Consider the following 15121-nt stretch of genomic DNA (forward strand, 5'->3'; position numbering starts at 1 on the left):
AAGGAACAGGGCATAATTTTGGCCATGGTAAAATAATAAAGAATAATACTTGTGACATTTTGTTATTTCAATACGCAATATGTGTTATGTAGCAGAAAACACAAAAAATAGCAGCAGAGCCAAAATATTAGCTGATGTATTAAACTACAAAACCAGCAAGAACATTACATGTACAAGATGGGCTTGTCCTAAGGCACGAATTCATCTCTCTTATAAGCTCACTGAAGTCAGTGAAGATACAATGTAGAAAACTTGGCCCTAATTATCCCAGACTTTTTGTAATATGAAAGATAATGTGTCCTAGTGAATTGTGCCTGCATCTGAAAGCCAGGAAACTGGTATTCTCATGCCAGGTCGGCCACTGACATTGGCTTTCAGCAAGTCACTTAACTGCTCAGTTTCTTCATCTGTAAACACAGAATTAAGGTACTTGCATCCCAAGGGCCAGATCCTCAGCTAGCATAAACTAGCATAGGTCCAATGGAGCTACGCTAATTTGCACCAGGTGAAGATTGCTGCCTGTGAGGCTTCATTAGTTTATGTTTGCAGAGTGCAAGGGAGCATTGTTACATGGGAGAAATCTGAAGAGCTCTGTGAAAATGTGTCCACATATTTGTCCTCCAAAGTTCTCACTGAATGTCCGTCAGCTTCTCTGCCTTGTCCTTCCTCAGGAAAACATCTTCCTCGTAATAAATCATGTAAAGGTTTAGCCCTTCCCTCCACACTCCTGTTCCAACTTTCACCCTCCCTTCCCATTCCTCAAAAAAAAAAAAAAACCTGCCGGAAACATTAAAACCCATTTTAAATCATTATTTACTTTCCCAAGCAAGAGAAACACGATCAAATTAAGAGGACAGGAACAGAAAGGGAAGGCAGGACAGGAGCCCCAAAGGAAATAATTTTCTTACTCTTTCCCTCTCCCGGATCTCTCCAAAAAGCACTGCATAAACTTTCAATCTAAGCAGCCAGCTTTCCTCTCTGATGCATATGCCATTCAGGTTTATTCTATACAGGAATTACAGTATTTAGATAGAGAGATACACAGAGAGAAATATAAACAATTTGTGACAGACAGATAGATAGATATTTAACAATAGGAATTTCATTTCATTGTACACATTTAATTTCATTATATAATTAATTAAGCCAGTCAAATATTTGAAAACTATGTAATTCATGCAAAGGAGCCACATCTGTTTAACAAAACAACCCTGACACACCACCAGTTATTGCTCTGTTACAAAACCCTTTTGATTTTTTTTATGCTGATGTGCAAATGACCCAGCAGCACCCAGTAGCTAATTATAGTTATCACAAGATGAAACTGTGATTAGCTCAAAGTACCTTTTTTTGTCAATCCCAAAGGGGACAGGGACACATTTGCAGTAGAAATGATGCCCCTGGAGTGACAAGAGTGGTTGGTGTAATTCAACTGAGCATGCTCCTAGAAAACACTTGCTGTCAGTACATCGCTCTCATGCACACACCAGCTGTCTCCATTTGGAAAGGACAGTCCTCATTTTTTAAAAGCAAAATATTGACAAGTGTTCCAATCTGTCCCCCCCAAAAAGCTCTCCTCTGCCTGTGTGCTTTAATGCCATTAAAATGTGTGACTCTGATGCTCCCTCCAAATGTCTCCGTGAATAGCTGTCAAATGTTGGCATGTATTGCTGTCTATGCTCTAAGAAGCAGACTAACACCAGGCACTTCCATTGATTGACTTTAAAGTCAAACACACATGGTTCCGTATTAGGGTTTTGCTGGAGGCCTGTCTCGCACAGCTCAACATCCAACAATTTGGATGTGCTGTCTGAAGCTTCTTGGAACTACGCAGTTTTCTTGAAGAAATAAAAATGTACATCTCAAGAGAACAGGCTTCCCAGCCCTTCTTGGTGTCTGTCAAGGCCAACATCCTTGCTCTGGGTATTAGGATGCAATAGTCCTGACTCTTTGCTTTTTTCCCATGGATGTGATTCCAGTGACTTCAGCAGAGTTACTCTTGGGTTTTACTCATGCACAGGAGGGGAGAACTGGACCCACTGAGTTTCACTTCTGGCTGGATACCAATTAAAACCACAACTTATACCAAACATTTCAGAGCTTTAAAAAGTTTCCTTTGAAATTCAAGTTCTGGAAACGAGGAAAGGATTTGGGAGCAAGAGGATTTCTCCTAATCAGTTTGCCCAGTCCTTGTTTCAAATACAAGTGCCTATGCTTTACCAAGAATTTCCTGGCAATGACTCATGATGCTTATAACCTGCTCTATCAATTTGCTTCTGTTCTGTCCTCAGGCCATTTGTGGCTGACTCCCACTTTTCCATGTCTTGCATAAACTGTCATTGTTATTTGTTATTTTCCTATTTACAAAAAGTTTCACTCATCTATTCAGGGAGCAGACACAATGCTATGTTGACCAATCATGTACCACAAACAACGAACTGTTTCAGAGTAGCAGCCATGTTAGTCTGTATCCTCAAAAAGAACAGGAGAACTTGTGGCACCTCAGAGACTAACAAATTTATTTGAGCATAAGCTTTCGTAGGCTAAAACCCACTTCATCAGATGCATGCAGTGGAAAATACAGTAGGAAGATATATATATATATCTTATATATATATACAGAGAACATGAAACAATGAGTGTTATCATACACACTATAATGACAGTGATCAGTTAAGGTGAGCTATTACCAGCAGGAAAGAGAGAAAAAAAAACAAAAAAAACCCAACCTTTTGTAGTAATAATCAAGATGGGCCATTTCCAACAGTTGACAAGAACGTGTGAGGAACAGTAGGGGGAAAAATAAACATGGGGAAATAGTTTTACTTTGTGTAATGACACATCCACTCCCAGTCTTTATTCAAGCCTAAGTTAATGGTGTCCAGTTTGCAAATTAATTCCAATTCAGCAGTCTCTTGCTGGAGTCTGTTTTTGAAGGGGTTTTTTTTGTAATATTGCCACTTTTAGGTCTGTAATCGAGTGACCAGGGAGGCTGAAGTGTTCTCCGACTGGTTTTTGAATGTTATAATTCTTGACATCTGATTTGTGTCCATTTATTCTTTTACGTAGAGACTGTCCAGTTTGGCCAATGTACATGGCAGAGGGGCATGCTAATCCTGAAGTGGCTAAGAGATCAAGTTGCATCTATGCCATAAACTGAAATGTTGTCACATAATCTGCTTAGGTGAGAACTTGCAAATAATGAACACATGAGCAGAAATCAGGATTGGCTGGTGAACGAGTCACAAACATAAAAAATAAACAAAAATGTCCCTAGATATTTGCAGTGAATAATTTGACCAGCCCCACTGTCATCTGCAATAAGGAAGGAGCTTCTGTCTTGCTGGAGCTGTACATTCTCAGATTCGCCCCTTACTGCTAGCAAAAAGGAAACCCAGAGAGAGGAGAATTTGACAATGTTGAATGAGCACATATGACAGTGCATTGTTATGTGTAAGGAAAGGCTGAATTGTAGACCCCACACTGAATCTGGCAGGCATCAGCTGCTCTATTTGCATTGCAAAAGCTGCCAGGATTTCAGGGAAATGGAGCCCATTTGAGCATATGACTACCCACAAGCTACTGACAAAAGCCAGTGGTTCACCAACATCGCTATAGAGGAATACAAATAAGCCTTTTCTCCTTCAAGATGGAATATAAACCCAGACCAGTAAGGACCTCAGAGAGAGAAGAGGAGCTGAAGAGGAACAAATGGGGGTATCCTCCTTTGCTCTGTATGGGGAACATGTCTGCAGAAGGCTCTTTTGTACTTTGAGTTCAGGCTGCCCAAGGAAAACCTTTCAATGGCGGTTTGGAGAGTGAAAGGGTCTGAAGAAGTGCAGGACATTTTTTATATCTAAATATTGGCCTGAACCAGAGTCTGCAGTCTCTGAACATTTTGGATCACGTTTTTTGATCCAGGATCATTTCTTGTTTTATTGTAATCTGGTAGAAATGGCGCACACCTCCCTGGCACCTGAACTGCTCCCTAGCTGTGCATACTCCTTTGTCCAGCTACCATTGCTAAGTACTGTCCCAGTACTTTGTAATTTTATGGTGGTCTGTGTTCTGGTCTCGTGGTGGCATAAACAGGCTGGAAAACAGCCATTTCTGGCCAGTTTAGCATTCCCCCAGCATGGGAGTGAGCTTAGTTCACATAAAGCTGTCAAACTGGCTTTTATGCCAGCCCTTCCCACACAGCATCAAGTGCATGTCAGGGGCAAGAAGGGGGTGTGGCTGCACTTTGGCAGTAGCTCCAGCTGGTGGACAACTCCTTCGGCACTGTGGCCAGGTAGCATAATTTAGAACAGCCCCAAGGTCTTCAAACCTACACCACACCAGAACTCGGGCTGAGGCCAGTGTCGATGTACAGTGATAATACAGGAATCATAACCAGCTTCTTCCACACCTCTCCTGCTCTCCTGTGCCAACCAGATCTCCACACAGATGGGAATTTGGGCCTTCATTACTGCATTTTTATAAAAGATCAACAGAATTGTTGACAGAAACAATTATTGTCTTACAAAACTATTACAAAGAGTGTGAAAAATACAGACACTACAGGAATAGAGCAGAATCGGGCCCTGAAATAACTCTGATGTTCGTTTTTTAACCTCAGACCAGAAGCGTTTCAACTAAACTAACAAATCATCCCAGGGGCTTGGAACAATATAATGCTAGTCAGAATGGGGCAGCTCCTCAGCTGGCAGGAACTGACATCGTTCTGTGGAAGTAGGTGGAGCTCTGACAATTGACGCCAGCTAAAGGTCTTCCCCCAGTGAGTAATCCAAGGTCCCCTCAGGGTGGAGAATCCTAGAGGAAAATTGCGATTAGCGATTTTTGCACACCAGTCTCGCAAAACAAAAGAGACACAAAATTCACAGCGAGATGCCGGCAGCGAAGTCATGCACAGAGCATCCTCTTCACAGCTTTGTAATTTTATATGCGATATGGTGACTTGGAGAGGAAAAGCAAGTAAGTGGGATACTCTTCCCTTCCCCCATGTATACGAAGCTCCCATTAGCAGGGATAAGGCTCTCTGTGTCCATGCAAAGGAGAAGAATGGAGCCTATAAAAGCATATTGTGTAACTACTGAACTTACTGGTAAGCTACATGCAAAGTGAAATGAGACAGAATTTGCTTCATAAATCTGAAATGAATTTTCTGTTCTATTTTATTTTAATCATGCCACCAAGAAGAACTCTTGCTGGCTTGCTCGCTCACTGTCTTTTCAGAGGTGTCCCAGATGCAAGCAGACAGCATAAGAAGTCTTCACGATAAGGCTGTCAATCATAACATCACCACACGCATACATAAAAAAAAGTTACAGTATTTCTTCCAATAACTACTCATGGAAGAGTAGTTACTGGAAGAAGATCCTTTATATACCCTCAAGGCACCACCCTTTATTAAATTAATTTTGTCCCTTTGTATCTCTTTTTTTATTACCCTTTAAAAAAAACAAATCCTAATTATTCTTTAGTGCTAAAAGGACTAAACTAGTTCTTGCCAGTTCTTTTACAAGAAGGTCTAAGCTTTAATTTTTTGACAATTATGATAGTTCCCCATAACACTTAGGCCCTGACTGTAACTTGCAATTTAGCACATGGCATTTGTCTCAGATCGTAGGCTGTATGTCAGACAGGATTCTATCTAAATATATTCCATACAAAATGTATTATATACATAGCTCTATATAAAGACATCTACAGTACAGACAGTTCACTATATCTGCTGAATTGTGTATATATGTAAAGTCCTTGGTCAGGAATTAATCAGCTTCTTTCAGAGAGGACAGAATGATCTAAATGTACCTTCCTGATCTTCAGAAAGGAAGCCCTGGGTGGAGACTTAATCACATGTCATTGTATGTTATGCATTCATAAAAAAGATGAACAATTATGGCACTTGAAGGAAACCTATCATCAACTGAGAGGAAAAGACTATTTTTCTGAAGCATTTTAATTCAGTCTTTTATAACTAAATGACTACTTAAATCTTAAAACGCTAATCATTGCCATTTGCTTCCTAAAATACCCTTCTCCCTTTATCCATATTTAGAACAGAAAACATGATGCTCTCGAAATGTTTCTGGTTCTCTGCAAGGGTAAAGGTATTTTTTCCCCTTATATCCCAAGTGTACACTGTGAATGTAAAACAGCTCCTCTCCTCTTTTAACTCCTTCAGGGCTGCCAGCCCACATGTCCTACATTCATTTTCATCCAGTTTATTCATTTATTTTTTATTTATTGTCTTTGGACCAATGCCACCAATCATCTTACACAACCTGATCTCAAAAATGGGAAGACCCTGTCCCTGCTGGGGATCAGGGAGTAATGAGATAGGGGTTGACAAGAGTGAGAAAGCAGGAAATTAGGAAATCTAGGGAAATTACTTCTTTTTTTTTCTTCCTATCTTTGTTTCGATAGGGTGGGTGAAACCCCTCTTTAAGGGCTGCAGCTGTACTATGCCATCCAAATCATTATCCCTTCCCAATAGCATTGTCTTCTTCCTGTCTACATTGCGCATCAGCCACTCAATCTGATCCGAAGCCTAGTCTCAGCTAGGAAGAGGGCAAGCTGAGATGCCACATCTTTTCATTCTAATGAAAAAGTGAGACATACATCTGAGTATCCTCCGCATCAAGGTGACACCACAGCCAGGTCACCTCACTTTCTCACCTCGCTATCTTTTCATTCATGCTGAATAGGACGGATGAGTCTGACAAAGCAGAGTCTTGGGGAATTCTGCACAAGACATCCCTCCAGCAAATAAGCAATTGCTCAGAACAGCCCTTTGTAATCTCAGAAGAAAGAACAGAACAGCAATGACATCCATTCTGCTAGGGACCTTAGGCAAGACGCCAAAACCGTGCAGTCAACAGATTATAGATGTGTCTAAACACAGGCACATCTTTAAAGACATGCACCCTAGGTTATTCTTACGTATCTGTATTGTGGTAGAGCCTAGAGGATCCAACTGAGAAAGGGCCCCATTGTGCAAGGCAGCGTCAGAGACAGTCCCCCCTGCCCCAAAGAGTGCACAGTCTAAATTGAGAACACAGACAATGGGTGCAAAGGGGAAGAGAGTCCCAGTGAGATGAAGTGACTTGCCTGAGTAGATATACCCATATCAATCTATTAGAAATAAACACTCGGGGCTAGATTCACCAGGGGTACTGGGATGTCTAACTGCCCCTTTACGTACCAAAGGCCAATATTTAGGCAATACTGGCTCTCCCAAAACCACTGCTCAGTTGCCCCTTTACCCTAGGCACCGACATTCCATAAGTGCTTACATTTCCTCCAATAAAGTCCCCAGGCACCTACCTTTCTGCTGGAGGGCATGTGCAAATCCACCTAAGTCTTGACGATGAGGACAAGCTACTCAGCACCTAACTCACACCTACGCCATGGCTGGTTTCACAAGCTAGGCACTTCCCTGCTGATCTCACCCCTGGGAACTGATCTGGGGATTCACCTAACTCCAGGAGAGGGTTCGTGGCTGCGAATCCCAAGAGGAAGGGGGGGACTCACTCCCACGGAAGGGCGGTGCTTAGGCCGCACCCCACTCCGCAGCATTTCCTATTGGCTAGCTTAGCAGGTTGGTTCCTGCAAATCCATTTTTAGGCCCCTAACTCTACCCACGCATGGTACATTGAGCCTGGGTTCCTAACCTGGAGCTGTGAATTTCTCTAGGCAGTAGGGCATATAGATGTTAGACACTGCAACATCTAAGGGTATGTCTACACTGCAGTTAAAAACTCGCAGCTGGCCCGTGCCAGCTGACTCAGGCTCTTGGGGTTCAAGATAAGGGGCTGTTTAATTGTGGTGTAGACGTTCAGAGCTAGGCTGGAGCCAGGGCTCTAGGATCGTGAGAGATGGGAGGGTCCCAGAGTTCAGACTGCAGCTTGAGCCCAAATGTCTACACCGTAATTAAACAGCTCCTTAGCCCAAGACCCGTGAGCCCGGCACAGGCCAGCTGTGGATGTCTAATTGCAGTGTAGACAAACCCCAATCCCCCTTGAATCCAGCCCAAGGTGCAAAATGCTAATCCTTCTCTGGATTTTTAATAGCCCAAATTTCAGGGATGTTTGGGCATGTAGTGCTGGTTTGGCACATTCTGAGAGAGAGAGAGACCACTTGCAAAATTCAGGTCCAGATTTCAAACACCCTGGAAGTTCAGAGGTCTTGGCATCTGGAGTTTTGTTTGGAACCGTTTATTATACATACACATGTTCATAGTGGGAAGAAGCTACCACTGCAGCCAGTCATGGACTCAGCATAATGTCTGAATAGAGAAACTAGCTGCCCCTTACTCCTGAAGAATGTGACAGAATTCCTGACTTGTGTGAAAGACCCCATCAAGATAATGTAAAAGATTCTGCAGTAGCTAAACATTGGTTGAATCTGAATTTAAGGAACGAGGTTTACTGCTTCACCTCCGTCTTTGCTTCACCCCCTGGCCCTGTGCCATGGGATTTCTCCTGGGGGACAGGAGGACAGTATGTGCCATGGAACAACTCGGTGCCAACCAGACGGAAAAGGCTGCTCTGCTGAACTCAGGCCTGAGGGCACTCATGATGAGACTCTGTTGGCTTTAGGACACTGAAACAACAGCTCTGTCCAGAACCCAAGCTTCCCACTCACCCCCGGCACCAAACCATCAAAAACAACTTCTGTATTCTTTGACCAGTCTCCCGCTTTGATGTAAAGGGCCAGATCTTCAGTCCTGGCCCTGCTGCATGAAGTGCCGCTAAGGTACGGAGAGGGGAGGAGAGTGTGTGAAAGCAGCTTTTATGAGTCCCCAGGGTTGCCAGATCCCAGGCTGACAATGAGGCACAAATTAAAGCAGCCTCAGTGCTGCATTAGACCTGCATCAGCCAGGGATTGCTACTCCCCCCAACACCAGTCTTATGCCTCCTAGAGATCTCCCATGCCAGGGGAGTCCTCAGGTAGCAAGGAAAGCCAGCTTTCCAGCTGCATCATGCTGCCAGAGTAGCACAACGTATCCACCGCAGGGGCTAGGACTTGGCCCATAGACTGTGGCTTATGAAAGATTTTGGTAGCATTAAGTTAAAACAACAACTGCAGCTACAGTAAACTTTAATGCACAGCGTGTGAATGAACAGATCCCATATACAAGAATGGTGTCTCCTTTGATGTGAATTCAGTTCGTAAAATGAAGGGGCTTTGATCCATATCTCTGTATGGATCTGTTCACTGGCCAGCTTAAGGAGCAGTATTGCTGAGCATAAGAACCTCTCTCTCCGCACACTCCAGCTAATAGTTTGGATCCTCTATGTGCCACAGACCCTGCAATTCAAAACACAGAGAAATCAAAATGAGCTCTGTCTTCTTGCCCATCTAAGGTTGTTTTTTCATCCAGGTTAAGGTTCCCCTTCTGGTCTGGCACAGCCAAAGCTAACCTGACGACCACCTTCCCAGCTGAGCAAGGGGAAAATGTCTGTCCCAGCCTGTCCCTGAAGAGTTAATGCTCAGTTTAAGATTGGAAGGCAGGGCTCAGGAGGATATGGGTGGGATACCGTGGCAGTGAGGAAACCCTTGGTCGCAGCTTATTCAAAGAGGAAATGGGCACAGATTCTAAGGAAATTGGTTTGTGTTCCTGAGTAATGGGAGAGCGGGGGACACCACTGACGGTCCAGCCCTTTCCCATGGTTACAAGCCACCTTTGCTGCTGCAGCAGCTAAATCAGGAGAGAGAAGCAGTGACTGAGCTATTTCCAGGTTCCATCATTTCTAAATCTTCATATTTATTGAAATCAAAACTAAAATGGAGCTGGGACATTTCCTGTTAGGGGAAGGGAGGTTCAGGAAATCCATCACACTCACTGGAAGCTGTTTGGGGCAGGGAGTGCTGGCCAAAACTACTGACTTTTAGCAATTTGAGGCACCAACTATTTAGGGAAGGGGGCAAGGAGATTTTTAAAAAGTACGACTACTACTTGACCCTTTTCATTTCAGAGCACTTTACAAAGGAAAATGTTGCTGACTCCATTTTACACACAGGTAAACTGAGGCACAGGTCTTGGAAGCCAAGCCTCCTGACTGGCTTCATGAGCAACCTAGCCACTGACCAAAGTACACAATCTGGCCCTATGTGATGATTGCATATTCTTAATGGATATGTCTGACTCATTTTAAGGGATTAAATGTAACCTGCAAATTCTTGGAACAGGGCAGGGAAGAGGCCTGGAGCTCCCAAGGAAATATTTTGCTGAAAACAAAACTCTCAAAGCCTTTCAAGTGCAGAGCACTGAAAATAGATTTCAGCCCCAAAGGGAGGGGAATAAGAAGAGTTGGGAGGTGGGAGAGAGAGAGATCAAACAATTGACAACAGCCCTGGGGAGAAAGGGGGCACAAAGGTTGCCAAAGATTTTTTAAATCCATTTCCTGCAGGAACAGGAGAGCCAATTTGTTGCAGCGGAGTCTGAGCAGGGAGCTCTGCTCTGCAAGAGATACTCCAAACACAGCCCTTCGTTACCCACTGCTGCAGCCTTCAAAACAGGAAGTGTTGCCAGAGCATTAATGTATCTCTTAATTGCTGTCCTTCGGTTGCCATGAAAAATGTTTAGGACTAGATTTAATTCTCCCCACCCCCACCACCTCTGTTTGCAAACGAGATTTGGGGTTGATTTGTTTTTTAACTTTCAGATCAGTTAACTCCTTCCCTACTTTAATGAAAGATCTGTGTGCTGCCGAAAGGGCCCTGCCTCTGGCCCAGAGTGGGAGTGGAATTCTTTGGGATTTCTCCTTGTCATTATTCTCCCTTGCTCTCGTTATTGTGTTCAGTGTCTCAAGTTCTCCTCCCCACCCTCAGTTTACTTTAACCAGATGTCTTTCTTGTTCATAACAAGCTGCATGTTTGCCCTGGCAGAGGGATCTTGTATTGTATTTTGTTTTGCCTTTTTGTAAAAAAAATGTGTTTTAAAAATTTTTAAAGAGCCTGAGAAACAATAGCAGATGTGATGAAGTTACAATTAACTGGATAATTCATTTAATTCACGTATTGCATTTTAGTTTTGAATTTCTTTGCAACGCATCGTGTGCATATGTGAGCAGGATGGGTATGAACTGAGGGAAAGATGCTGAGAAAGCAAAATACCAGTTTGAGGCGGGATGACAGGGAATGTCAAGCAATACAAGGACAAAGCTTGTGAAATGTTAGCGGATCTCCTGGCCAGTAGGGTGGGAGGGTAAGAGGGGCTAGCTTGTTTTAGCCAGGGCCAACTGTGCACGGTGATTTATACAGCAGTTAGGGTTAATCACTGCCGTGGGATTCTCTTTCACTGAGTGCAGTAGAAGATGGAGGCTTTTGAGGCTTTGGGATAGGACACTGGGTGGGAAGCCAGGAGACTTGGTTCTTCTCCTGGCTTTGCTGTGTGGCCTCAGGAAAGTCACTTCACCTTTTTGTGCCTATATTTCCCCTCCCATCCTTTGTCAGCCTTGTCTATTTGAGGCCAGACTGTGATGGCCCGTTTTTCACTGGCTACCCCTCTACAGAATTGCTGTGTTTGCCCTGCCTTTGCAAAACCTGCCCCCGCTGCTGGAGCTGTGGAGGAGGACATCCCCAGCATCACTCCTCAGGAACCTCACTGCTATATACTGGGTCTTAGACGTTGCCATCACAACCCAGGCAAACCTGCCATTTCTGGCTGTGATTATTGTGCCATGGGCATGGAGCCCATCCAAGCTGCAAAATACTGGCAGAGCTCTGTGCCCACTGAGCAGGAGGGTCAGAATCAGGCCCTTACTGTTTACAGTACTCTGCCTCTGAGCTAAACAGGGCCTGAAGGTCTTCTGGTTTATAACAGCCCTGGCTGTTATCATTTTTGTGTGAAGAAGCTCCCCCCTGTCTTCAGTGGAAGTTCAGCTTGCAGACCAATGATGTGATATGGGCCATTTAAAATATATGTTGCATGTATATATGGCGTCTTCCGTCTAGGCATTTCAAAGGATTTTGCAAGGGCTAGTGAACTGAGCTCCCCAACACCCTCAAAACAGGTACAGACCATCAAAGGCTTGTCTACATGATGCCTTGGTATGCACTGGAGGGGTGTAAATTCTAATGTGCCGTAGCCTGTCATTCGGTAACTGGCCCATGTATGTGGACCCAGCTGGCACGTTCTGTGCATGTTAATGTAGAACTGTTTGAAATGGGACTACGTTAAAGCACACCATCGAACTTGTAGTGAGTGCCAGCAGGGTCTGCATGGGCCAATTAGTGCGCAACACACGAGAGTGCTTAAGAATTTACACCCCTGCTAGTGCAGACTAAGGAACCATGTAGATAAGCCCTTAGTGAACAAAATATTAAGAACAGCAAAATATTTAGGGATGATTTTCATAAACTGGCTTTATTTTTGATCAGAGCAAATAACTTCCGGTGTAATTTTATGCCTGTATTTATGTGTGTTTATGAGCTTGGTTTGCACATTTAACTGAGGATTTAGGTGTCTAAAAGACCTTAATTGTGGGCTCAAATAAATGTGGATGCACAACTGTTTGTTCCTGCAATTTTCCACCCACAAAAATGGAGTTACTGTTAAAGCTAATTGAGAATCTGGCTCCTAGCAGCTTTTTGACCCACCACCACAGACATAAATAAACCTTAGAGCAGGTTGGAAACTCTGGGACAAGTTGGACCTGATGCAGTTGGGAGTTCCATGCAGGCAGTCCCCTGCATCTGCATCAAGCCCCATTGACTTCTGTACTAGGCCAGGAGGCTGCCCACAGAGAGCTCCGGATCGGGGCCTTGGCTCTCAATTGTTCCAATGTAAACAAGAGCAGGATTTGGCCGTCTATTCTGAAGGCATTTTGGAAGAAACGTGAGCTGAATTGCCTTTAGTGAATTCCTACCAGGAGAGCTGCTTATCTTTTGTGCGCCGTGGTTTCTAGCTATTTAAAACACATCCAAAAATCTTTGCATTGTAAAAATGGAGGTTTTGCTTTAAATCTGCACTTCAAATCCATACTCCCAAATCATTAATCCAACACTTCCATTCCCCAAGAATTAGAATAAATGATATTGCTAATTACAGTGTACTGCAGAGTATATTTTAACTCTAAAACTATTCTAAACTGAAATGTCATCTGGAATGACACAGTCAGTCATCATCACCCAAGGCAAGGTTTTGAAGCCAGACTTAGAAGGATCCAAATTTCCTACTTTTTTCTTTTCTTTTCTTTTTCTTTAGCAGCAGCAGAGGGGAGAGAATTGAACTATTTAGTCTTGAAGACTGCTGGGGATGGGAACCCACGGAGATTCTGGTTCATGCTTGACTAAAAGATTATGGTCAAAATGCAACATCACTAGTAGAACTCCATGAAGGAAATTAAACCAATAATAAAGTCTTTAAAAAGATGTTTAAAAGAAAAATGCATCAAATCTAAAAACCAAATGAAGATTAACACCACATTCTTCTGTTTATTTCTCTTCCCTTTTCAACAGTATTCAGTTTCTTTTCTCATTTTCTCCCAAATTGGGGACCACAGTGCTGCCAAATTTTGCGATTTTTATCATAAATCTTGAAACATTTGGAGCATTTCTTGATACCACAGCCCCAAGAGTCATGTGATTAGTGGAGAATATCTGCATGTATTTTTTTAAAAAGTAAGTTTCTAGCCCTCAGGATTGTGGAGAAATCTTGGAGACATGAATTGAGGGCACCCTACAGGTTCAAAACCCAAAGGAAAGTTATTTTTTAAAGATCTCATGATTTTTAAGCCAATCTCTTGATTTTTGGGACCTGACTCAGGATTTTTGAATGATTGGGGTTGGCAATACTGGGATCATTAGACTTAGCCAGAATTGAGTTACTTAATCTTCTGATATGTGTGCAAGGTGTCTCTCAACCGAATATAGGATTCAACTAGAAGCAGGGCCTACTCTAGGCACCAGCAAAACAAGCAGGTGTTTGGGGCAGTACATTTCTAGGGGCAGCATTCCGGCGCCGGCCATGCCGCCCCTAGGAATGTGCCCCCGCTGCCCCAGCTCGCCTCCGCCTGCTCCCCTGAGTGCACCGCCGCCTCTCCACTTCTCCCTCCCTCCCTCCCAGGCTTGCCGCACGCCAAACAGCTGTTTGGCGTGGCAAGCCTGAGAGGGAGGGAAGGAGGAAAAGCCGTGTGGCGGTGCGCTCGGGGGAGGCGGCAGTGGTGGAGCGGAGGTGAGGTGGGGCGGGGAGCAGTTCCTCTACCCCCCCCCAGTTACTTCCTGTGCCTTCCCTCCCTGCTCACCTCCGCTCCGCCTGCTCCCCTGAACGCGCTGCCTCTCCCTCGCCTGAGAGGGAGGGGGGAGAAGCCAAGCGGCAGCATGTTCAGGGGAGCAGGCGGAGTGGAGGTGAGGTAGGGCTGGGGGTTGCGAGGGGGGGAGCCACAGGAACCAGTGTGGCGGGGGAAATGCAGCACACAGAGGGAAGGAGGCGGGGCCGAGGATTTGGGGAAAGGGCATGGAAAAAAAAGCGGGCGCGGCCCAAAAAAGTTTTGCTTGGGGCGGCAAAAATCCTAGAATGGGCCCTGACTAGAAGCCAATGTAACACTAAGATTAGGGCTATTGTGTTTACAAAACACCCAGAAGTATCACTTTGAAAACAGCAGTGCTCTTGGGAGAGTGGCACTGCATTACGAGTAATCAATACTGACCAATGCTAGGTGGTCAATCCCCCAAACTGCTGCTTTGGACAAGAGTGTTTTCAGGAACTGATATTATTGTAGCTAACACAATGTAGGGCTCTGAGTATAAAAAATGTGTCCTACCCTGAAGTCCGTAGTCGAAACAATGGCACCTGAACATTTCCAAACTGGTTTTCTTCATCTCCATGGACAACCTTCCTTAAATGTTAAAAAGGCCACAGGGTACCAGTAGAACAAGCATCCATTCCTCTAGTATTTACAGACAGGCCAAGTAAAACCATTCTTAAGTGACCTAGGGAAGGAGAAAAAGCAGTTGCCTAATTGAGGTGGCTTTCTAATAAAGGAGCAGGTGTGTACTCGGTGCATTTGAGGATACTTTGTGATGGTTTCTTAAGGTGGAAGGGTGTCTAATGTTACTAAGATAACAGACTTTAAAATCATGATGTTTTAGGTACAGAAAAGTTATTTTA

Source organism: Lepidochelys kempii, chromosome 3, assembly GCF_965140285.1.
Source record: "Lepidochelys kempii isolate rLepKem1 chromosome 3, rLepKem1.hap1, whole genome shotgun sequence".
Classification (NCBI taxonomy): Eukaryota; Metazoa; Chordata; order Testudines; family Cheloniidae; genus Lepidochelys; species Lepidochelys kempii.